Source organism: Thunnus thynnus, chromosome 22 (assembly GCF_963924715.1).
Source record: "Thunnus thynnus chromosome 22, fThuThy2.1, whole genome shotgun sequence".
Taxonomy (NCBI): Eukaryota; Metazoa; Chordata; class Actinopteri; order Scombriformes; family Scombridae; genus Thunnus; species Thunnus thynnus.
This window is the reverse complement of record NC_089538.1, coordinates 7649543-7676124: the sequence shown is the minus strand read 5'-3', so window position 1 is coordinate 7676124 and position 26582 is coordinate 7649543. Positions and strand designations below refer to the sequence as shown.

At 43.2% G+C, this 26582-nt stretch overlaps 1 protein-coding gene across 5 annotated transcripts in view; it reads right to left on the bottom strand.

The window, feature by feature from the left end:
- Positions 1 to 26582, bottom strand: part of kdm6ba (lysine (K)-specific demethylase 6B, a) — a 103333-nt gene that overhangs the window by 35802 nt on the left and 40949 nt on the right. For 2 of the 5 annotated variants that reach the window (XM_067579211.1, XM_067579213.1), the window contains exon 1: positions 17211 to 17984. The exons of the other annotated variants lie outside the window; for them this stretch is intronic. The gene's annotated coding sequence lies outside the window, so the exon portion shown is untranslated. Of the gene's footprint in view, positions 1 to 17210; positions 17985 to 26582 lie in introns of those variants that run through there. 5 annotated transcript variants of the gene reach the window in all.

Sequence of the window (26582 nt, the reverse complement as noted above, 5' to 3'; positions counted from 1 at the left end):
TCTCATCCGTGGACACTTCTAGATTTTTTCGAGTCTGACAGCAACAGGTCCAACTGCAGAAAAAGTTTTCCTCTTCACTTGTCTGGAGAATACTGACTGCAGGAACACCAGCAGTTTCTGAGGTAACTGTTACTGTACGTTGTCTTTCTGCCTCCATTCTTCATTTTTCTTCTTTCTGTTGTTTTATCTCCTCTTTGTGTAGTCGAATAAATATGCATTCAAAGTGAAATGAATCACGATCATCCTCATAATAGTCCACGGGATAATCTGTCACTGCATTTAGTTTTTTAAAATTTCCTTACAGTCTAATCATGATAAAAGTCAGCCTCAAACATGTAAACAAACCAGTGTGCGCATATGAATATGTGGGTGGTTGGGTTAGCCGGCAGACTGCCCCGACTGTAGTTCACTATGCAGTTAGCCATAATGCTGCGACAGACGGCTAGTTCCTGTCTTTACTTTCATTCCGACTCACAAACTTTTGAAGCATTTCATATAAAAATCATGTTTTTTTCTGAGGCAGTGGGAGGTTGCCTCGATAACCATCATTATACGCGAGGCCTCGTTCGCCCTAATCTCAGTCTGAATCTCCAGAATCTCAATTACGGAGCTGCAGAGAGCAGTTAGTAGGACGCATAGCCACAACTGCAACATTTATGGGAAATATATCAGGTTCAAATAAACTGGAAATTTCCCTTAAGAAACTGAGACAACGCACATTTTTTTATTTTCAAATATTTTTTTTTTTTTTTTTTTTTTAAAGATTAAGCTTTTGGATTGCCTGTGGACGTTTATTTAGTTGTGCACTGCAGACAGTGCAGATCAGATAATAACATTAGTGTCAAATAAATGTTAATTTAACTTAACAGTAATTTTGTGTCTCATTTGTTATTATATTTATCAAATGCAAAAAAAGAAAACAAAAAAAGATATTGACATTATATATCAGCCTCCATGCTCTCTAAATATCAGCATCAGCCATTGAAAAACCCACATCAGTCGACCACTACTTATGAGTTCAATGTAGCTGGTTTATAGACTCCAGGAATTGTGGGTTTTCACATTCAGTTGGTTGATTAACACTTTTCAGTCACATGGATAGTAAGCAGAGTGTTCTTCTAGCTGTGTGTGTTTTCATGCTTTTGGGCACCCTACATATCTCATCCAAAACTAGTTAAATAACTAACTTAACATTGATCTGTTTTTGCATTTTCTGTCAGATCTGTTGCTATTTAAAAAGCCGTGGAGCTAATATGCCCAATGTCACGTTACTCAAGCCCAATAAACTGGATTTAAACTGTGGGTGGAGGATGTTTTATTTTTGTGTGCATGCATGAGAGAGGCAGCGAGTCTGTTTTCAGTCTCATTTGCCTGTAAACATGCATGTGCTTGTGAGGCCAGAGCTGGCAGAGCTACACACAGTGAGGAGGAGTGTCAGGTTGACTGTGGTCGGGGCTGTTTGGCTTGGTGAACTTCTGCCACATGGCTTCAGTAAAAGGTCATGGTCAAAACCAAGCCTGGCTCACACAAACCATCACACCCACTCTGACTCCCACATTCAGACACACATGCAGGAGCGGATGGAGAGATGAAGTGACAGACAAGACACAAAGACAGACTGACTTCCTCTTGGGGACAAGCAGGGAAATGACACCCACATAAAGAGGAGGAGGGTGACAGACAAGACTTACCAACTAGTGCCGCACACACACACACACACACACACACACACACACACACACATACAGACTGTCTGAAAATCCAGCAGTCGTGAGCCCGCAACCAGACAAATAGGAAGACAGAGAGACAGACAGAGAGAAGGAGAGAAGACGAGAGCGAACAGTTGGTAATAAATCGTGTCTAGACAGACGCTAATGAAAGCAGCCCGGTAGTGCAGGCTGCCAAAATCAAGACCTACGAGCAGTATCATTATGTGTGTGTGTGTGTGAGATGTTTGTGCGAGCATGTGTAAATGAGTATTTGATGACTAAAACCCTTTAACACTTGTCATGTGCTGTTTTTACCCTCACTGTCCTTTCTCTTTTTCTCTTCTTCTCTCTCTCTCATACACACACTCACACACACATACACACACACACACACACACACACACACAAACCACACCACAGCAGCCGAGCAGAGTGCGTTCCTCACAGCTGTAGAAAGCATTCGGAGCCGCAGCAGTCGGTGGCGGCACAGTATTGTGACGTCAATCACTCCAAAATTAAACATGGCTTTGTCATCAAACTCTGACTTGTCAACAGCATCCCTGCAAACAACATCTAACATACCTGTAAGACTGAGCAGAGCACACACACACAAGTATTAAAAGATGTTTATGGCTACACACACACGACTTGCATAAAGACTTTTTCCTTTAGTGCCACCAGTCTAAAGTTTCTGTTTGTACAGAGAAATTATCAAAATTTCAAGAGGAGTTTATAAAGAATATATCGCTACAGTGGACTTTATGCTTCAAAGGGGTTGAAACTTTCAAGAAAACTTTACTTTACGGATGCTACCGTCCAATTTTTCATTCATCATCATATTGCTGTCTATAAAAACTGTGCTTTACTGTACTGCCAGTAAAGAAAATCTAAAAATATATGTATGGCTATAAGGATTATAGCATGTCTCCACTTGAACAACACTGCAATACATAACCACATTGTAATAGCAAAATAGTGAGAACTGGTCTGTTAAAATCAAACTAGTAACACTATTGTCAGCAACACAACTCATGTCCTTAAACACAGTGTATCTTGACACACTCCTGGAAGCTCAAAAACAACAACATTAGAATGAAGAGGAGCAGGCTGCTAGCATGCCTAAACTCGCTTCACACACACACACACACACACACACACACACACACACACACACACACACACACACACACACACACACACACACACACACACACACACAAAAACACAAGCACGGAAGCCTGAGAAATGAGAAAAAAAATATTTTTCCTGAAAGTGATAAGTGATGGGACTCTGATAATGAGTCATAACAACAACACTTTCCTCACCTCGTTAGAGATCCTGTGTGTGTGTGTGTATCGTTTCGTGTGCGTGTGAGTGTGTGATAAGAAGTGGGAATGGGAGGCGTTTATGTGGAAGGTGTGTTAAAGCCTGGAGGCTAGTGGAGGCATTAGCCCAGGGAGCCACTTTTACTGACTCTGGGGTTGAGTGTGTGTGTGTTTGTGTGTGTGATTGTGGGCCTGAGTTACAAGTCCTGCCAAGCCCAAACTCACATACCTGCACAAAGGTGCTAAACTGTACTATCCAGTTGCACAATGCCATTTAAGTTAACTGTCACATACCAAGAAGACTTACGCACACTGCTGTGTGTGTGTGTGTTCACTCCAAACCACAATGATTTCATACCTATTAAAAATAAAAGGCTGAAAATGGAAATTTCTAATTTGCAACCAGCCACACTCAGTGAGTGTAACAATGAGGGTGTGTTTGAAAGCGAGCTGAGGTACAGCATATGAAGGAGAAAAAGAGTGTGTTTGTAAAGGTTGCTGTGTGTGTATTTTTATAGTGCGTGCAAATGGATGTGTGTGACTTGAGCTGCATCTTCTGCATCTGCTCACAAAGACTTCTTTATCTGGCTGTGGCACACGTGATCCCCACATGGTGGCTCATACCGTCTTCACAGGACCACACACACACACACACACACACACACACACACACACAAAGACTCACACACTCACATATGTAGTCACAAAATATGACAAGCACTCAATCACTTTCACCAGCAAGTAAGCATACAACCCCATAATGTATACATACCCCCCCCCTCCCTCCCCCTCCTCTGTGTCTGTATGGTAAGTCTCTTCCCATAGGCACAGTGCTTAAAGGGAGGTATCAGTGTCTGGGTATTTAAAGGGGAGGGGAGGCTGCCTGGCTGCCCTCCAGACACTATGACCCCACACTTCCTGCACTGGGTAGGCGCCACAGCAGACGGGCACACAAACACACAGATCCATCTATATCACACACCAGACTCTAATGTCATGTGATAAAGCACAGAATACATAGATACCACAGACAATGGCTGATGATGGTGTATATGTGTGTATGTGTGGGTGGTGGTGGTGGTGGTGGTGTTGAGCTCCTCCCGATCTTACAAGTCACACTTCACTGTGTAATATCTATCATGGTAGAAATGCCATAACAAAGAAACTAAGTCGAGCGGGGAGACAGAAAGCAGAACAGAATAAAACAGAAAGAAGCTCTGCAGAAATCTATTTCATGGTGCGGATGAGAAACATTTCACATCTTCTATCGCACGCTACATAACCTGAGGATGGTGAAGATAATCTAGTGGTTCATTCTACTTGGCAGGAAAAGTCACCTTATAATGCAACCTTTTAGCAATATTTCTTTCCTGGCACCTCGGTGGAAACAAAGCAATGCCATCAAATCATTTTAATACACTTTGCTCTCCTTGCTGTTGGCTGATTGTAATTTTGGTGATCTAAGATTTGAATCTCTACTGTTGCACTTTAAATAAATCAGCTAAATGGCTGGAAAAAAAAATTAAGTGGGGAAAATGCTTTAAGTGGTAGATTTCTCTCCTGAGTCTTATAAAAACTGAGCTTGACATCAACAGCAGAGCTGCTGAAGTCAGCGGAGTGTTGTGTATGTGTGTGTGTGTGTGTGTGTGTAATATGTGTGTGCGCCATGATTATAATGTTCCTCCAGTGTTGATACATCTGATACCAGCATGAAAAATGCACGGCCGATATGAGCGCTGTCATGTCAAAGATAAATAATCAAAAACAGCTGTAAATATTGTAATGGTGAGTGTAGTTCTGTGTGTGTGTCTTTTTATGTTTGTGTGTTAGATACTGCATGAATACAACCTGCAGTGGCTCTTGAGAGACTTTATACTGGGACTGGATTTCCACTATTGGCAAATCTGTCAGCGTCGCCATGGAAATACTCTGCCAATCGTGTTGTAATCATTGCTGTAATCCTCTTCCATAGGAATTCGAGTGCAGGCAGCCTTATGAACACACACGGTTTATGCTAATGCTGCATTTGATCCTTCTACATCTCATACTGTGTCTTTATTTGAGGTGTGCGTATGCATGTCTCTGTCCGTGCATTTGAAGAGTGTGTGTGTGTGTGTGTGTGTGTGTGCATAACCATGTGTCGAAGACATGCCTTTGTGTGTTTGTGTGTGTGTGTGTGTGTAAATGTGTGTCCTTGACCAGCTGCACAGGGCAGAGGAAATGAGGCAGAACCCAATCTGGTCCACACCTGTCTGTCTCTCTCTCTAGAGGGAGGAGCATAGGGCCTCACACACACACATACACATACACACACACACACACACACACACACACACACACACAGCTTCATAAGTGCGCTGTTCACATTCTGTATGAGCAGATAGATTATGCATGCAGCAGCCAGCTAAGGAGCTTGGATCTATTAATGTATGCACCGAGACAGTTTTATGTTTGTGTATGCTTCATGAGAGAGAGAGAGAGAGAGAAAGAGAGCGCGTGCGAGAGAGAGCAATGATATGTATGAGTGTTTGTGCTGCATGATGGGGGTGAGAGAGAAAGAGGAGATATTGACACACATTAAGTATACAGAAAGAGAGAATGATAGGGGAAGACAAGAGGGGGAGACTTCTTTTGGAGAGAGCAGACAGGAGCGAGGGATGAGGTGGAGGGAGAGGAGATGAAGTGATCGGGGATGACAGTCTGAGCCACACAAGGACAGAGAGAAAAAGAGAGAGAGAGAGAGAGAGAGATTGCACCGGTAAGGGAGGGTGGGGGTGGGGGGTTACTCCAGGACGCCAGAACCCAGTGACATGACACAGATGCACTGTGCTACTATGCAGAGAGCAGAGGGGTAGAGGAGGAGGGTACAGAGCGACAGAGAAGAGGAGGAGGAAGAGGGGGGGGATGGGTGTGTGAGAGCATATTGCCTCTCTGCTCTGTTTCCACATTTATTCTGTGGAGAAGATGATGATAGCTACATTGTGGAGATGGAAACGCGCCTCTTCATGTTAAAGCAGCCACATATAGCATCTTAACATCAATGAATCATTATGGAACATTAATATAATCACTGTACAGCTGGTGCAGTGATTATAATGAGCCTGCTGGGGTTTTAACAAATGCAAAGAGAATTCAAAGAGATCATTTCACCCCTGTTCTTACCTCTCTGCTCTGGTTACCAGTCAGTTTTAGAGGTGACTTTGGGACTGAACTGCTGAATTGCTAGTCCTCTATGACCCAGATCCTCAGGCGGGGTTTGTCTGACTGTTGCTTAACCCTGGTTTAAGACTGACGCCCAAATTATACTTTCAGCATCTGTACAGCCACAAATGTTCTCAAGGGTCTGCCTGACATAAATTTTGTCGTCTGCTCGTGTCTATGGACTGTACGTGTCTATAAACACATCAACTGCAGATGTGGGTGGAACACATCTGCATATTCATATACCCGGCATATTATGTACGGAACCACCCACTGTGCACATTTCAGAGTATGAGTAACATCTTTTAAGAAATTTGAACCTACCTTCATCTCTTTTTTTTATTGTTACTAATTTTAATTTCTTTTGTTTTTAAAAGTCTGATAAGTGTTTAAATTGTATTTGTTCATGTAAAGCACATTGTAATTTACTTCAGAAAAGGTGCATTACGTGGCATTAATCATATTGTATTGTCTGACAGTCTCTACACTTCATAACGCGTGTCACTGGGGTCAGTTTGCTTAAAATTGGAAGGATTGCTTTACAGCGCGAAACAGGAAGAGGGCGCTACACGGGCTTTATCTTGTAATAGCAGACGGGGGGGGGAAGGCGCCAGCGGAAAAACGATCTCCGACATATTTATCATCTTCAGTAAAGCTTCAGTAAACAGTAAAACACCCGAGAGGGACAGGGTGGCAGAAGAAACGACCACTAACATGGTTGTGGCAGGAAGCGACGGGGTGTAATGACAGTAATAGAAATAGTGTGAGATGCCAATCATCTCAACCATTAGTTTCATTGGTTTATGGTTACTATGCTGGATATCACAGTTTGACAAAAGGTGTTGGAAAATGCTATATGCACTCGTTTTAACACATATTCAGCTGCACACATGATATATTGCTGTCACTTCTGCTCGATAACACACTCACCCACACACACATGCACATGATTTCATTTCCAAGTTTCACGCAGATATTACATCAGAAGAATGTACTTCCACCCACACGTACAATCACTTGTATTTTTCTTCTCAATACAGTACGCCAAACATTATCATACATATATGCACGTAGGCAGGCTATCAGTCTGCCGACATATAACAGCAGGGCCCTCCATCCATCCATCCATCCATCCATCTTCTCCCCCCCCCCCTTTATTTCATCTCCAGTCTCCCTCCGTCCCTCCCTTCACACCTGCCAGGCCTACAGCAAGGTCACACACCTCAATTACCCTGCGCACACACACACACACACACACGCACGCATGCACACACAAAGAGCGGGAGAGGGAGTGTGATAGGGAGGGAAGATAAGAAAGGAGGGGGCGAGAGCAGATTTCACGCTACCCTGAGCACTGGCTAGCATGCACCAGTGTTTCTGACATTTTATTTATGATGTGCAATGTTCGGTACCTGCCCTCTCCTCTTTTCTTTATCTCCCTCTTTGTGTCTCTAGTTCAGGCGATCATGAGCATTACTCTTGGGTAAATACCTTTATCAGACAGCCATATGAATAGTAACCAATTATGGCATCGGCATAAATTCTGTGTAAAAAAAAACAAGCACACACAGGAATGTAGGTTTTACCAGCATTTGTACAATAGCGTGTTTAAAAAATGTGATGACTTACTATTTCAAAAGATGCAAATGAGTTGTTTCATCAGAGGGAAAACAAGCGTCATTTTCTGATGTTGCACATTTTCAGTTACAGTTGCAATATTCAACATCGCAATTTATACGAGCAAAAATTGCCCCCAGCGATGTAACAAGAGCTGCCACTTAGAGACTTAATAATCACCAGCTTAACACGAATAGTCTGAATATCAGGCTGTAACATCGACACTAATGTGTCTTACAAAATAACACACCATGAATCCCAATGTGCCTAATAGCCATATTAATGTACAAGCAGTGAACGTGATCCTCCTATTAGGGTTTTTGTATCTGCAGGCAGACTGCTGTTCACCCATGCAGCCACGGGAGGCAGCCAGCTGTGTTTACACTGTGGGCTGATACAGCCGCCATATGGCAACAGAGTACAGGACACACACAGCTCCTGGAAACTGCAAACACACTGCCCAAACACCACTCGGTGCATGCGCGGCCCCGTGTTGAAAGCTCCAGTTTGATTGGAAACTTTGAATAAAAGGCTCAGAGGAGTCGGTTTTAAGCCTAAAACCTATGAGAGAGAGAGAGAGAGAGGATGAATAGGAGGATTTCGGAGAGAATATTTTGTAGCGGTGGGCGGTGGGAGGGTGGAGGACTTCAGTTTGGGTAATAACACTCACACTTAGAAGCACAACAATGCTACGATATATTAAAGCCGCCTACACGTGTCGGCCAGTGGCCATCGGCTGATGGGTGTAGGAGTTTTAAATGTCTTAGGCGTCTCTTATTAAAGGTTTCTCAACTCCCAAAGCGCGTGAACACATGGACTGGAAGAAAAATATCTTTAAGGTCACTGCTTTTCCTTTTTGCAGATATTCTATGTTGCTGCTGAATGAATACGGAGGGAAGAAGAAGAAGAAATATGCAGTGTTGACTATCTGACAGAGGCGATCGAGTAGACACACACTGATGCTTGTTTTCTATACATCGGTCATGGAAATCCTGCGCACGCACACACACACACTCACACACACGTACTGCACTGATATGATATCGTATATCATATCAGTACAGTACAGTATAGGCAGCTTCCAGACATCTAGTCAAACAAAGGAAACAGAGAAAATCAATTACAACAACCCCCCCCACACATGTGTACGTGTACACACACACACACACACACACACACCCATCTACTTCTCTCTCCTCTGATCTCTGCAATCAAAGCCATCTGATCACAGTGTGTGTGTGAGAGAGAAGCCCAAAGCCAATTGGACCTCAGGGTTGAGGGTTTGGTCAGATGCATTTCAGGGTTTTGATTGACACAAATTTACAAGTTTAAGGTTAGGGAGAGAGGGGGGGAAAAAAATGGAACAGGACGAGGGAAAGAGGGATGAAAGAGCGGAAAGGGGGGAGACAGAAATGAGAGAAGGCTGTGAACAGATACTGTAGGGGAAGATATAGGAGGGGGGGGGGGGAGGGAGGGTGCAGACAGACGGAGGAGGAATGGAGGGCTCGACTCCTTGAGACAGATCATGTTACCAGTCTGGGGGCACACACACACACACACACACACACACACACACACATACACACACACACACATACACATAAAGGTCACAGTGCACCCGCCGCCCTCCAGACACAGTCATGCAGAGTCACAGATATCCTCGTAAACACTCCAAGAAAGACACCACTTTGATTTCTCACACTCTGTCCTATAAACACACACTGAACACACACACACACACCTGCCAACTGCAGTTATGAAACAATGTCCACACACACATAAATCAGCTAAAACTCCATCATAAAGCAGTAGGTAAATTACATTAGACAGAAAAATCAAGGCTGGTAATAAAGTTGCAAATTTGAAAGCTTCAGCTGGATCTTACCGAGATATAAAAAAAAAAAAAAAAAAAAAAAAAAAGACGACTCCTCTGCAGATCAGCTGTGAGTCACGTACCGAGAAGAAGTGGAGCGAGAGACATTGGTGGGACACACATGCGCACACATAAAAGCACAGTTATCATAGAAGTTACACAAGTGAGAGGGGTCAGGGTTCAGTGTGGAACTGGGTTAAAGAGAGTTGATGTAACGCTGAGGAGAGAAAAGAAGAACAGGAAATGTAGAGGAGAAGAGGGAAGATGGAAGTGCCAGGCTGGGCGGAGGAAGACTGTAAAAAGAAAAGAGGAGAGGAGGAACTAGGGGGGTGGGGGAAGGAAAGAAAGGAGGGAGGCAGTAAGGAGAAAAGGAGAGAGGATAGAGTTAAGACAGAGAGGAAGAGGAAGAGAGAAAAGATTGGAAGTAAGAAGGAAAAGCGACCTCTTACCAAATCATCTAAAAAGCATAACTTCTACCTCCTCGCTGATCAATTGATTACAGCTGTGATACACACTCACACACAAACCTTCATCTCTCTCCTCGTTTTAACCCTTTACCCTCCATCTTCCTCAGAAACATAAATCAGGTTAATGCATTACTGTTAGCCAATCGGCTGGATCGATTGAAGTCACCGTGGGGTCACTCACATGTCGTGGCTGGTTTTGTGTGTGTGTGTGTGTGTGTGTGTTTTGCATGTGTCGTTAGTGAACATCCGTGGGACGTTTCATAAACTGATTAGTGCAGTCAGACGTAGAGAGTGTGTCGCTACTTTATCACACACACCTAATTCATCAGCTGTTCACTGTAGCAATATTTAGTCTCAATGATTGGATGAAAATTGAAAGAAATTAACCATTAAGCCATTTTTTTTAATTCCAACATTGAATCAGATGAATAAATTCCCTGTAATGTGAAAGCGTTACTCGCTCAGCCTGTGTCTCAGTGAGTGTACACTGGAGCAGGTAATGGCAAAAAAAGCGGAGAAAATGAGTGGTTGGCGAGTAAAGTCAAACATCTTGCAAGCCAAAGAGATATTCTTCTCCAAACCAAAGATAAATGAGTCCAATGGGACGCATGTGTTGCAAGGTTTCTGCTGAATGTGCAAGTAGGCTATTGTTAAGCAAGCATTTGGTTAGCGTGTTGTCCTTAAAAACTTGATACAGCAAGTTGAGACAGTCGAGACTCGATGGATCAACGGAACGACAAAGAAAGTTTCTTTCATTGGAAAAGATCCTACTTTCTCTACTTTTATCGTCTGGATATTATCACAAAATAACAGTTCAGGTACACGATTACATGACCTTACATGTGCAGCCGTGATAGAGACTACCTTAGGCCGGTGAAACCAGTGAGACCAGCAAGGCGAGGCAGGATGGAACATTTTGTTTCAGTCTTGCATCATTAACAGCAGAAGCCAAACACATACCTGCAAGTAAACCGGAGCTTCCTGACAGAGCTGCTGAAAGACACTCACCTTGTCATTCATTCACAACCATTCCCAGGCACACACACACACACACACACTAGAGAGAGCCTGAAACTAACCTGGGTATAATTTGAGAGTCGTACTCCAAGTGCAACCCCCTAAACTCTGAAGCAGACGGACGAGTATAGAGAGACGGGCTCGCTTGCACGCACAATGAAATGCTGGGTAGGGCCGCGTTTTCTTGATGAGAAACACCACAAATAAACAAATACGGAGAAAACGAAAGGGAGGACAGCAGAAGAGCAGAAACCTTCAAAAGCGGCTGCACATTTGTTGCGCGGAATTACAGAGTGCAGTAAAAACACAGGGCATGGAGCGATTGTCATGTGTTTGTGTGTGTTTATGCGAGTGTGTGTGTGTCGGGGCCATATATTTTACATTCTGCTTTTTTTTTTTTTTTGAAGTTTACATTTCAGGCATTTAGCAGTCGCTCTAACCAAGTGTAAACAGGTAATTTAACAGTAACATTAGAATAAGCTTCAACACAGATATCACTTAAATAACAAGCAGCCGCTTATTAATACTAATAAAATGTGTGATGTGATAGGTGCAGCAATAGAAGCAAAGACAGAGTGTGTAGTGCAAGTTATGCAGAATCAAACACCTGACTTGTCTCACTTCTAAAAACACAAAGCAGTGGGTAGCAGGTTTGTCTTTCTAGTGTTAAACCCCCCCCCCCCTTTAACATTCTCTTTCTTCTCTTCCTCATTGCCTCCCCTTTCATCATGAACTATAAAGAACTCTGTGTCCTTCATTACAGAGCTAGCACTCTTTAACAACCCACAACCCTTCACACACATTATGCAAGAGACGCTATAAACATACACACAGTTGTACTGTTGACCTTTGTCGAGCAGTGATAAAATCACAAGTCAGTCACAAGCTCTGTGACACAGAGGCCAACAAGAGGCCCCTATAGCAGTCACACAGTCTCTGTGTGTTTAGGTGCGTCTGAGTGCACGTTTGTTGGTGGTTTGTCAGTGTGTGTGTGTGTGTGTGTGTGTGTGTTGAGGAAGGGGGGGGGGGGGGGGGGGGGGGGGGGGGGGGGGGGGGGGTTGGGAGGTTGTATGGATTTTGTCTTCACTCAGCCTGCCAATCTCCTGTCTATCTCCAGTAGTAGTGACACGGCGCTCTCCTGACTGAGACAACTGGAAGCCATTACCTTAAATCAACAAACCCCAGCCCTTCTACCATCGCACAAAGAAGCCATGTGCACACTCAGCATACTATCTCTGCCAATGACCCTGTGTGTGTGTGTGTGTGTGTGTGCGTTCAAAACGTCTCTGCGTGGCTATTTTTTTTTTTTTTTTTTTTTTTCTTTCGCCCTCACCAGACATCTCTTCATCTCCAGCGCTCTTTCTGTTTCGTCTTCCTCTCGCGCGTCTCTCTGACTGGAGCCCAGATCAAGACCAACCTGAATAAATAAGGAAGTCGGGCTGCGGCGCGTGAATCTGACCTTCCGCCGGGCTGCCTATCGTTTCTGTCTCTGTCTCTCATCATGCCTCTGTCTCTCTGATAATCATATACAGCTATCACTTGTTTTTATGGTAGATATTAGCTTCAAGGCTGAAGCTAATCTGCCTGAGCCCTTTGACCCCCGCATAATAGAATTAACCACCTAAGCCTTATCCCTCTGTGCCTTAAGAAACGCTGCTTTTACATATAACTAGCGTAGTCATACAGCAGATAAATCCTCAGACCAGACCATTTAGCCACAAAATAAAAAGGCAATGACTATACTATATAGTCTGTATATATGTACCACTGATACACGCCAAAATCTGCTCTCTAAAGAGCTGACTGCGGTGCAACGCTATTTCATTTATGTGCCTATAATATTTTATACACCACATTGCACGTTGGAAATGCTTTGGAAACAATGCAAAGCCAGTTGCTACCACCCACTACAAGTACACTAAAGCTTGTATCCTGCCAAACTAAATACAAGACATACAAATGTTCCAAATTTACACAAATCACCATCACTGTCCAACGCGTACCCAAACTGCATCGCTCGACTCTCTCCGGTACGCTATACCCAATATTTGCTTTAACACACTCCGTTTCTGAACACATATTTGCGTGGAGCTTTATCCCTCTGCTGCGGAAGGATGATGTGTTGTGATAAACTGAAGAAGAAGTGTGTGGTGTGCTTTTAGACACTCTGATGTGATAGGAGGAGGAAAAGCTCCAACTCATCATTAGTTTTATCTTCCAAAAAAGAAAAAAAAAACCCAAAACATATGGGAATATAAAAGCAATGACCAACGATGTTGTTGCCAAAATTAAAAAGTATCCCTGAGGTTTCTCTAGTTTAGACAAAACTGAACATTATTCACTGAATAAAACACCCATTCTCTCTACAAAGCTTTTTAACAGAAATGTAACTTCCTGTGCAGCGGAGGACTTTTCCCAGGAAACATCTATCGCACATCAGAAAGTTTATAACTGCAGATGTGAATGTTTGAATTAATGTGACATATCAATTGGAGATAGAGAGATACAAACAGACATTTATTTACATCAAAGTGTCTCGATTTTTTACTTTCACATGAGCTGTTATTAGCCCAGTTCCAGCCCCTCTCTCCAGACACAACCCAGCCACGGCGCCAGCCAGCCAGCCAGCCAGCCTCCCCTCACCTCCACCCCCTCACCTCCTCTCCTGCTTGTCTGCTCCTCTCCTTCTCTTCCCCCAGTTCCCCCTGTTTTTAAAACACAAGGCACCCCTCCCCCTCTCCTCTTCTCTCTCTCTCTCTCTCTCTTCTTTCTGTCTCCCTTTTTCTTCTCCAGGCAGCACACTCAATCACCCTCACCCTTCTCCTCCTCCTCCCCCTCCTCCTCCTCCTCCTCCTCCTCCTCCTCTTCCCCCCCTGCCATCTCAGCCTCCATTCCAATGAATGCACAATCTCCCCCCTTCAGCCGTGAGGGGACTGCCCCGGGGCTGAGGAGGGGTAAAGAGGAGAGCACACGCAAATTCAATCACAAAAAAACGTCCCCCCCCCCACACCCCACCCACCCAACCACCCACCCACCCACCCACCACCTCTCAATGTGTGTTTGTGTGTATATGCACATCTGCAGAGGAGCACAGGAGCATGGAGAGAGTGACAGACAGGGGTGGGAGGTTTGGGTGGCGTCCTAATGGCTCTCAGTGCAGGAAATGGCTTGTTGCTACACAGACAGCTCCAGAATCAACTGTCATCACAGGCTACATACCCATATTTTATCTGCATCAGCTCAACACATGTTCGCTCACAGCTGGGTCGGGTCATCCCCTCCCCTGACTAATGACTATGCAAAACTGTAGACTAAAGAGAGGAAACAATAGCTAAAGTGGAAAATAATAGAAGTGGTCTTGCCACGTTATAGTTGCTAACATACTAAAACGATTTGTATCCAATTAAAAACATGACTCTCTTTTGTTTTATTCTACATTCTATTGTGTGTTTTCCTGGTTTCTGTGCTACATTTTGTTTTCTATTGTCCTATTTTTTTTTTGGGAAGCGTGGAATATTTTGTTTAGTGAGGTGAAAACAGATCTTTTTAAACATGGATGATCTGACTTGGCTATCCATATTTGAAACATTTTAAGTAGCCAGTCCTCAAAGATGAGAAGCAAACTTTTATCAGGAAAGCATTTATTGTCCTTTCCTGCTATTTGGTGCACAGATTATTAAAAATTTGCAAGTAAACAAGCCCATTCTAATAGTGTTCTCTACCATACTTGCACCATCAGTATTATTCTACTATAATGCATAATGTTCTCTAGTGTGGCATATGCTGTTTAACCTACCTTCCTTCTATAATATAATAAAAATAAATCATATTCAATTCTATCCTAATCAGTTATAATCTAGTATTAACCATCTTCATCTGTTATACCATATTCTAAACCTGTACAATACATTTTATTCTATTTATACAACACACTCCATTTGATCAAACACACAGAACTCTATCAAACTGTACTCCATCCTTGCATAATCAATTCTGCCATACCATAATGTAATTTACTGTACGTATCATGTCATATCATATTCTCCTGTAATACACCATGCTCTGTATTCTGTATGGGAACCAGCAGCACAGTATAAACAGATTAGCGCAGCATTAGCGCTGGCTGTGTCCTGTATACAGTATTTCCTAATCGGGCAAGGCTATGTCAGATAGCAAGCGCACAGCTATGATGTATTCCAGCCCACAGCAGGCGACCCTGGCTGAACCGCGCCTGGCACACCACTATTGGATAATTGCAGCTGGACAGGAAGTGGTGGAGGAATTTATTAAAAAAAAAAAAAAAAAAAAAAAGAATAAAGGGGAGAGAAATGTCAGAGGGTGGAAGATGCTCTACTTCCGCTGGTAATGAACTAATGAAAAGAGAGAAAGGAGGAAATTCCCCGAGGGGAACAGGAAGGGTGGGGGCGGCAAATGGAATAGTAACAGTGATTTTGTCTTGTGTGTGGAAGTGTGTGTGTGCGCATGTGCGGGCCGGGCGCTCACGTGTGTGTGGAGGAGTACTGTAGGGATCGGTTTACAGTAGTACGCGTGAGTCGTCTTTCTAGTGAGGCTTTTATTCTAGGAATGTTTCTATCAGTTTAAACATGGGGCAAAGGATCTCACTGGGACAAGGACCAACACACACACACACACACACAATCACATACTGACACCAATATTAGCTCCAGGCAGACACCGGCACAAGTGTTGTGTTTCTCACACACTCACGCAGGGAGGAGCATGCACGCACACGCACGCATACACACAGAACGCCGGCTCCTATTAGCTCTCTACACATCAGTAACACACACACACACACACACACACATACAAATACAAAACGGGTGCTGACCGCAGACTAGACTACTGACAAGAACAAGCTGAAAGCCCCCAGACCACAACACACTGGACGGGACACAACACACACTTTGTACCACTGAGCGTGTTTATGTGTGTGTGTGATTAAGTGATACAAACAGTGTGTAAGAAGCTAATGGGAGCCGGCAGATTGTGTGTGTGTGTGTGTGTGTGTGTGTGTGTGTGTGCGCAGAAGAGATTCACTGATTAATGCTTAGGCAGCAAAGTCACAAGACCCATGTTCAATGCAGTCACCTGTCTATTTCACGATGGAGAGATAGAGACAGTAGATGTGAGCGATAAAAAAGAAAAGGAGAGAGAAAAAAAAAAGAAAGAAGAGCAGCAGCAGCAGGAGGAAGAAGAAGGAGAGAAACCTTTTGTGCAAACTGGCATTTAAATCAGCGAGGAGCTGCTGAGTGAAGGTGAAAGAGAGAGGAAAAAGACACCGGAGAAGAGAATGAAGGAGTGGAGTGAAAGGGGGATAAGAAAAGAGGAGACAAAGAGATAGAGAAGCAAAAATTAACTACTTTTGTGTTTTGTTTTCCGTGCCGGTGAGCCAGCTGGCTGCCGAGCCATCAGGGGCATTTAAATCGCCCCGGTCTGATATGACCCACTGCTTTTTAAACTAATGTGACGGGACCTTCAGGACTCTTGTTGGTGGGATTTTCTTTTGTTTCCCATCGGAATGACAATGACTTTAAATTCACAATATTTGCTTTCATGTTAAGCACTAGCAGTCACTAATAAAATGACTATTTCTGATGAAGCTTTCACTCTCTCCATCTTCAAAACCAGCCCGGGATGAGACAAATCTTTTACCAAAAAGGTGTTCTGGAGTTGCGGTGCGTGTCTATTTCGGGGTGTCCTTCACATGCAAAAGTTTGGGAAGCCCCGTGACATAAACATTCAAGCCTGTCCACAAAGACGCACACACATACACACACACACACACACACACAGCCCCAGCTGGAGCACACAAGCTCCCTTTGTGCTGCATTCCTCACGCCTTTTAGCCTTAGCTTCAGCCTTTAGCTTAGCTCCTCTCCATCTGCACACACACACAGAGCAACTTTCTCTCTGCTTTTGTCTGCAGAGCGGTAGCGGTGAAACAGCTGAGAGGTTGTGGATAGGAGGCTTGTCTTACCGTGGCCGGGCTCAGGCTGAGCTCAGAGGGACACGCAAGGTTGGCTCGGTGTAGTAAAATCCAGAGAGGGGTTGTTGGTTAAAGCGGCAGCCAGCTCAGCAGATTCCCACCACCTTTCCTTTCCTTTCCTTTCCTGCTGCCTGCCTGCCTGCCTGCCTGCCTGCGCTCCCAGCTTTGTGTGTGCCTTGTATTTTCCCTTTAAATTGCACAGGCTGCCTCCCCCCACCTCCTCGGCGCACACACACACACACACGCGCACACACCGAGCCAGCACACAAAACACACACAGCTCTTGAATATGACACTGTTGTCAAAAGCATGCAGCGTTGTTGTTGTTGTTGTTAGTATATTTTTTTCCTTATTCTACAGCCTGCAAGAAAAAAAAAAAAGAAAGGGAAAAAAAAACAGACCAAAATAGAAATCCTCTTTGTCTCTCTTCTTCTCTCCCTCTCTAAAAAAAATAAGTGACTCTCGTTTTAGATCTTCTTCTTCTCTTCTGTCTGTGTTTCTCTTCCTCACCCTCTTTCTATCTCTCTATATTCTGTCTCGCTTTTTTTTTTTTTTTTTTTTTTTTTCCCACTCAGTAGTCAAACAAAGAAAGGAAAGGAACAGAGCGAGCGCACACACACACACACACGCGCGCACAAACACACACAGACATACACATCACACATTCGCTTGCTGCTTTCTCTCTCTCTCTCTCTCTCCCTCTCTCACATACACATGCACAGGCTTGGAGCCCAACCCCCCAGCCTGCCTCCCTCTGATTTTTTTTTTTTTTTTTTTTTTTTTCACTCCCTGCCTTTCTCTAAACAGCACCTCCCCCCTCTCCATCCCCCCACCCCCCACCCCCCCCACCATCCCTCCCTCAGCCTGATCTGGCCTCGTTCTCATTCGTCTACCACCCCTCCCTCTCTCCTCCCTGCCTCTCTCCATCTTTCCCCTCCCTCCCTCCCTCCCTCCCTCTGTGTGTCAAACAGATGGGATTGGAGAGCAGAAGGAGCCTCTGTGTTCACTCTCTACCTCGATTTCTCTTCTTCATTAGTGTGATGTAAGCCTGATGGAGACATGCTTTGACCTACAGTACACACACTGATGATTACAAAAAACAAATCGATACAGATGTAGATAACCTTCGATCCGGGTTAGAAAAACTCCTGTGGCGAGCGTTGTCGCGCAGATATGAATTTATTACACTAACATCTTTGCACCAACAGATGTGTGAAGCCGGCGATGAGGGTTTAGCATAAAAACCCGGCTCACATGTGGGTAGGTGAGAACAATGGCTTCCAGGATGACGTTCAGAACATCTGAAGACGTAGGGAAATCTTCTACATTTACTGCCTCCTGTCAGCCTGCATTTGGCGTTTTGATTGGATTCACTACATCTAATTCTGTGTCTAATTAAATCAATTTGATCAGATTAGATAATTGCTTTACTGCCGTTTCCTCCTTGTAAACTCACTTTTGTGTACTTTCGTGTCAATTTTGAACCTTATAGGGTCATTTCAGTTGATTACCACTTGGGTCTTTCTTTTTTTTTTTTTGTAGTTTGGTTATTGTTACACTGTACTCGGCAGAGTAACTGCTGAGATGGGAACACAACTTCACTGAGCATGAAACGCGAGCGGTCAGATGATCTGACAGATTTTAAATAAGCCAACAGTTCAGCTTTGGAAGAAAAACTGAAAGTGAGCGCACCCAAAAGGTCAGTGCTAACCTTTTGTTGCACCGAAAAACTTATAAAAAATAAATAAAACTCAACTAGAGAACTATCTCTCTATCTAAAACTATTTTAAAGTATAGGTCAAACCTGAGATGGATGTTTACAACACACAGTTTGGCTAATCATTTTAAAGCTCACCTCCGTTTTTACTTGGTTTACCTGGTAGTTTGTTAAAAACCTGTATGATCGTCTGACCGCGTGTGTTTGTTGCTCCAGGAATGATCATGGATTTGTGTGAATGTCAGTTATTTTTGCAATGCATTATGGAATTCTTTCTTCCGCTGATTTATGAGCGTGTTTGCCTCTTCAATGAAATCAGTTATTTGTGTAAAAAGCTCTCCAGATCAATATCACTTACCGTAGTGTGAAACTGACAAATGAACAAATTTAGAAAGTCTGATACAATGTTTCCTGACAAATGCTCTTTTGTTTGAGTATATTTTAGTTCTGTATCCTTACTTTAGTCAACGCGTTGGTACAGAATGTACTGCATTTACAGTGGGCAGACGGACTACGGTATATTAGAGCTGCAGGCTGGGACAGTGGAACAAGTAGTGCCCACTTGTTGGCATGTTACACACACACAAAAATGCACACTTCATGTTTCCTTTTCTTCACTGGGAGATATTTCCTATAACTCACGTTCAGACACACACACACACACATACACGCACGCACACACACAGCATGCCCTCTTGAGTGCCGGCCACGTGCAGAAAGATGGAATTCCAGAGTGGAGAAAAAAAAAAAAAGTACAGTCGGAAAGCCGGGGGAGAGAGGGAGAGAGGGAGAGAGAGAGAGAGTGAGGGAGAGAGGGAGGGCGGGTAGGGGGGTGACAGTATGGAAAATACAGCATGGAGCCGCTGCACTCTCTGACCAGGGCATAGGCTGGAGAAAATATAGGTACTATTACTGCACTCACTGACTCCTATAGACTGCTCCCCCCCCCCTCTCTCTCTCTCTCCCTCCCTCTCTCTCTCTCTATAAAGAAGCCAGGGCACCAGGAGTCACAGCTCCAGACTGCATGAGCTGAATGGACAGGTAACAGAGAATAGTTTTAGTTTCCATAAGATCAGCAGCTGACTATGTGCCAGCTGTTGAACTGCCCTTTCAATTCATTTCAACTTCTGCTACATCACTGCTACAAATGCACTGTGCTCAGATACGACTGTTGCATTCAACGTATATGTTGTTAATGCATGTGTAGGAGCTGCAACGGAAAATGATGATGCATTACTGCAGATGATAAGCACTTCTAATTAGTTTTATCTGGCGCATTTGAGTCAGAAGATCCTTGATCTCTAAACACACCTTAAAGCAATGCAAATTAATTGGAGATGAATTTTGAATCTTTTGTGAGAGTGGCTGTGTGTCTCTAGTTTCCATCTGGTGTGTTATCTACTAAAAGGTAAAACATATTCTCCGTATGAGGCACGTTGCTTTGTTGTCCATTTTCCGCTTTTTATACTGTTCAATCAATGTTTTAAAGTAAAAGACACTCAGGAATAAAGCAGATCTGCTTCTAGTATAGTAGCATTAGAACAGATATTCAGACATTAAACTGAGATTAAACCCTCTACAATACTATGCAAATCTTCGCAGTTGTTAAAAGTGGATATTATTATATTATTTCTAGTGACTTTCCTCCTTACTGTACATTGTGCTTTGTTCGACCGCGTTCTAGCGCACGCATCAGCGCTGCATGAAACATAACAGGCACCTATGTGAATATCTGCACGCCAGTGGTGCATGAAAACAGACTTGCAGGTGCGGACGCATTTATTCAGACATGAGCAACAAATATTGCTCGATATGTGGAGCATGTGTTTTTCTGTTTTATTTCTACTGTACCGCCTGGGGCTCTGACGCTCTGCAGCTAAACGAGGGCCACTGTAATTAAGCATTACATAAGAACAAATCAACCTGCATACACACAGAGCGCCTAAAAATATACTAAATGCAAAACCGCAAGACTCTTATCTAATGCTAAACAATGCTGTTTCTGAAAAATGTAGCAAATTTTTTTTTTTCTTTTTATCTGGCAGTTATTCCAGTATTACTTCCAACAAGTGATAATTGTTCGACTGTAGTTGTACTTTGTATGAACCTACATGTCAGCGAATATAACATGCTGTCAGAACCGACCCTGAGGCCTAAGCTATAAATAAGACTTTGACAATTTATCTGGTTAAATGAGGGCAAAAAAAGCAAACAGAGAGAAGTAAAACAAGGTGAGCGGATGACAAGGAGTGCAAGGAGCGGAGGAGGAAGCCACCCAGGGAGAGAGGAGGAGGAGGAGGAGGAGGAGGAGGAGAGATGGCCAGTCAATATGGTGGCACATTACATAATTCTCTCACTGTATTGATTTATCGCCTTGCTGATTTGGCCCCTAGCCAGTATGCAATAGCATTTGTAATATTTGAGCTGGAGCCCAGACGGAGAGAAATGGAGAGAAAGAGAGGCGAGGGGTGGATAGATGGCGACTGATAGAGAGGACAGTGAAAAAGAGAGAAAAAGAAGTAGAAGCGGAGAGAGAGAGAGAGAGAGAGGGTGAGCTTGGAATTTTGGGATGCAGCCAAACTGACACAGATAAAAAGAGCGAAGAGAGAGAGGAAGCCACGACACGATAATGAAAAGAGACAGAGGGAAACAAAGCGTTTAAGAGAACATTTAATTGAGCGAAATGGAAATAGCCACGATTTGGGGGAGAGAGAGAAAAAAAAAACGAGTACGAGCGGGTTAAAGAGATAGGGACGGATCGAGGGAAAGCAGGAGAGAAAAGAATGTGTGTCAGTGAGGGCAGTGCAGGTTATCCTTGTTTCTGTGATCGGTACTGTTATATAAGACAGCTCGACACTGTGGATCTGCAGGACAGACCGGGTTTACTGCACACTCAGTGCACACACGGTATGTCTTCAAACACTTACAGTAGGAACAGAAACTGCCTGTGGCCATGTATGCTGCATATAAACTTCAGCAGCATTGACAGGTAGTGTACACACTAGCTGGCTAAATTTGAAAACGCATCTCTTTCCTCTCCATTTTGGCTCTTGGCTTCTGAACAAGTCTCCAGAGTGGATGACTCTGAAAAGCTGGCTGCATGTTTTTGTTTTTTTTTTGCGTTTTTTTGCCTTTATTTTTGATAGTGACAGAAGAGATAAAGATAGGAAATGCAGGGAGAGAGAATTAGGTATGACATGTAAAAAAAGGTGCCCTGGAATTGAACTTGGGGATGCTGCGGTTATTTAGTTAGTATGCAGGTTTTGGTGTCTACTGCGAAAATGGTACAATCTGAACGGAACTTTAAAAACACAAAGAGAGTCTGAGCAGTGGCTATGTGGCGGTAAAATTAAGAAAACAACTTCCTGTCTACACTAACTCTCTCTGTGATCACCAATTTTCAATGTTAGTATAGCCAATCAAGCAATGGAGGTGTTGTCATTAAGCTGTACTTATGTTTACTTAATGTTGCCTTGATTGATGGCTCAGTGTAGCGGTGTAGCCAGCATTGTGAAAGTAGTATATCAGCAGCACAGCAGCAACTTCAGTCCTTGATAAATGTCTATACAGGATGTGTTCATGCTCAGTACTGCTGTGAAGGTCACCCAGTGTTTGGCAGCCAATACATAATAACTGTAGTTAAACATGTAAAAAAAAATGACTTGAAATGTAAAACTATGCGTGAAAGTACAAGTGACACATAAGCTGGCACACAGCCTGTGTAAATAGCTGTATTGATTAAATTAGAAGGGATCTATTACATTTGATGCGCACAAGATGGACAACTGAAAAATGCGTCTGAAGCCTATTGTTTAGGATAGAGATCTGGAACCCCTGGTGTGGATGCACGTCATTTCCACACATAAACGGAACATTTTCAAAATTAGCTGGCTTACTGTGAATGTAGTCTGTGTGGTTTTACATGTGTGCGTGTGCGCAGAGTGTTTCTATCATTTCAGAGGATTATATTTATATATATTATATTCATAGGACATTACATTCACTTACATTCATCTCCTGGAGACTTATCCTAACCTTAACCCTAACCACCACGTGCCTAACCCTAATCCTTTCCCTAACCTTAAGACAACCTTAAACTAACCTTAACTTTAAACCAAGTTTTCACCCTTAAATTAGTGATTTACATTAAGGGGACTTGATTTTTGTCCCCATAAGGGCGGTGAGTCCCTACAATTAGGCCTGTCACAATAACTGTTTTTGTTGGACGATATATTGTTCCAGAAATGATTGCTATAAACGATATTATTGTCATTCTAAGACCATTTATGCCACTGATATAATGATAATATAATGCAAGTACACCCTTTCAAAGAGCAATGAACTTTTAATTCTTAAGAATATTCAGACATTGGAATTGGAATGTGAAAGAAATCTTTCCCCTGAGTCACAAGGTTAGTCAGGATTGCCTGCACACGGCTCCCACCTCCGACATGACAACTGGGCAGTTATGGCAGCAGCTTTCAGTGGGTTTGGGAGGGGGTAGCGGTTTCTTGAACTGCTTGCTCACCAGGGTGACATGGGTCAGGGAATCTGAGGGTGGGCGCTATGCTTCTGTAAAAACGCAAACCCGCCATCATGGGCTGGGATGGAGTTATTTACGGTTAGTGTCATATGAGCAGTGCTGCTCACTTGCACGTTCACTGCTCAGGACATGCACAGCGGAACGATGGCAGGGACTGCTTACTTCACCAATGTGACATGAATAGCCTATTAGCTGCTAATATGCAGTGTGTGAGATCTGCCCGTGATGTGGAGGCCGAGGAAGAGCGGGCCGCCTTCCCGTTTTTGTAATTTTAACAGCAGGAGATAAAACTAAATTTATCAAAATGCTGAAACCTTCGGGAAACAGCCTGCTTAAACAGGTAGACAGTATATTGTAGAAAGTCAATATATGGACACAATAATGTTGATAATTACGTTATCCTATGATAAATCGATAACGTAATTATCGTGACAGGCCTACCCACAATGCGACTGTGTAAACAGATTTACGTCCCTGCAACATGAGGAATACCTGGACCACACACACACACACACACACAGAAATTCCTGATGATTCCCTTCATGCAAGAGCATCAGGGCCTCTCCTTCCTCCTCCTCCTACTCCTCCTCCTCCTCCTCAATTCCTCCTTTCCCCTCTGGCACTTCCTCCTTGTTGTGACATCTCTCTTTCACACTCTCTCTCTCCATCTCTGGATGAACTACAGACAGATGAGGGGAAGGAAGCGAAGATAAAGGCAGAAAACTAGATTAATGGGCTGAATGGAGCACGGAGAGGGAGAGAAAGAGTGAGGCGATGGAAGAGAGAAAAAGTAGAGGGAGATGGAGGCTGAACTAGAACAGGCTTTCCTTGTGCTACTGTGAATAATTTACTTTATTCCTCTCTCTCTCTCACACACACACTCTCTCTCTCTCTCTCTCTCTCTCTCAAAAGATATATTCAAGATATATTCAACTAGGGGGATGTGAGCTGATTAATTGCCAATTAATGTTTAACGAGGTACAGCTGTGTTCAATTAACACTGGTTTAGGAACCGTCTCTCCCGACACCCCCCTCCCTCCATCAAATATCATACCCTCTCCTCCTTCTGCTGTTGAGTCCTCGCTAAAGCAAGTCTTACAAGGGAGATGAAGAGAGAGGCAGCGAGGTTGATCTGCTGAAATAAGGAGCTGGTGGCAATTGAATTGCTAAAAACATTGATGCTTACTTTAAATCTCTTTTTTGGTCAGTGACAAATTTATTCGACAAGCGCTTGTGGATGCATGACGAGTGGATATCCATATTGGATGACTCACATCTCACAGTTTGCGTGTGATACCAGCCGTTCAGTGCCAATGCAGGAATGCGGTGCGATGCATCGTACCCTTTATGTAGCAAGAGATTTCGCCCCGTTACAGACCTTCAATGAATCATGATTTTTTTTTGACTGACTGATTGATGACTCTCTCTATCTTTAACCATAGCATAGCTGCCAGGTGCAGGTACTATAGAAGGCGACAGTGGCATTGCACGTTTTAAAAAACCTTGACGGAACATAATCTTTAGTTTCATAGAGTCATCCGATATCACCGTTCATGTTTGGCAACAGCAGTTTGGATGCAAATGTGTCGGATTACAAATAATGTCATAGGTATCTACGGCAGGACTCCCGTTAACCCCTTGCATCATATAAGATATGAGGTATGAGCCACCATGCCATGGAGAAATGTCACTCTCCAACAATACACCCATGATTGTTACATGATAGTTAGCTGTGGTATTAGCATATGGTTGAGTGGATTTTCTTTGTTTGCCTTTTCTATTGAAAAAGAGAAATATGTTCAAAATCAGTTGATGTTGTTGGAAAAAAAATCTTAAAAGACTTTTTCCAGCTTTCTAGTGGATGTTGTGTTTTGACATTCAGGAAGCCTATTTATTCACTTCAAACATACTGATGGAAAACACCTAATTTGCATTTAATTTTTTTGCAAAGTTTGCATAAAATTCACTTGACAGCTGGATGTAAACACAGCTAAAGTTAAGAGAGAGGGTGGTCTGGCCAGAAAAAAACTTAAATCAAACTAAACTTGTTTGACTGGGAGCACAGAGTCCATGCTGGCAGTACATTTGACCACCATGACTGGCAGAAAGCTGACAATGTATAGACTCAATGACCACAGAAGCAGACTACACACACACAAACCTGCAAGCCATGGTGGGTAAGACTGTGACTGAGGCAAGCGGGTAGCTACGGGTCTGAAAAGTGAAGACAGTTCGGAAGTGACTTAAACCTGCATTCTTTCTTAAGGCCAGCAGGGGGCGACTCCACCAGCTCCAAAAAGAAGTCCGATTGTATGGAAGTCTATGAGAAAATGACCCTACTTCTCACTTGATTTATTACCTCAGTAAACACTTTTCTAATGAGTTTATGGTCTAAATAGCTAGCTTCAAGTCTTCTTCAATACAGTATGATGTTCATTTTGTAAATTAAGTAAAAGAGTAAAATAGTCGATAAATCAGGGTATGCTTTAGGGCATGGCTACCTTGTGATTGACAAGTCACTACCACGGCAACAACATTGGTTAGGTAACGTAACCATAGTGTAAGATTCACAGAGTATAGGTGTAGCTGTCGCTTTTCACAGTGTGTTTTCAGTTCATGAAAGTTAGCCTAATTGTAACATTTTGATCACTTAAAAAAATCTTGTTCAGTGTTTGGTTGTGATAAAAAGACCCTCTAAGGAGTCGGCTGTTCAGTTTTTCCGGTAAGTATATTTTGTTTTAATGGTTTTAAGCCTGTTCTTCGCTAGCGAAAATTAGTATTAGCATTAGCATTATCACAGTTAACCATAGACTGTAAATGCACCATGCTAACAAAGCTAGCAGCTAGTGTTAGGATCAGCTCCACCCTAATCCAAATATGAAATAAAGATGGCGATGGTCAAAATGCCAAACTCAAGGATTCAAAACGGGAGTCTATAAACCAACGGGTGACGTCACATAGGCTACCTCCATTTTTTTTTTACAACCTATGGACTGGGGGCGCGTTCCAATATCCATATTACCATACTATTTACTATGTCAGAAAACGATTTAGTATGTCCCAATACATACAGTATATCAAATGCAGTATGCCAAAAATACCA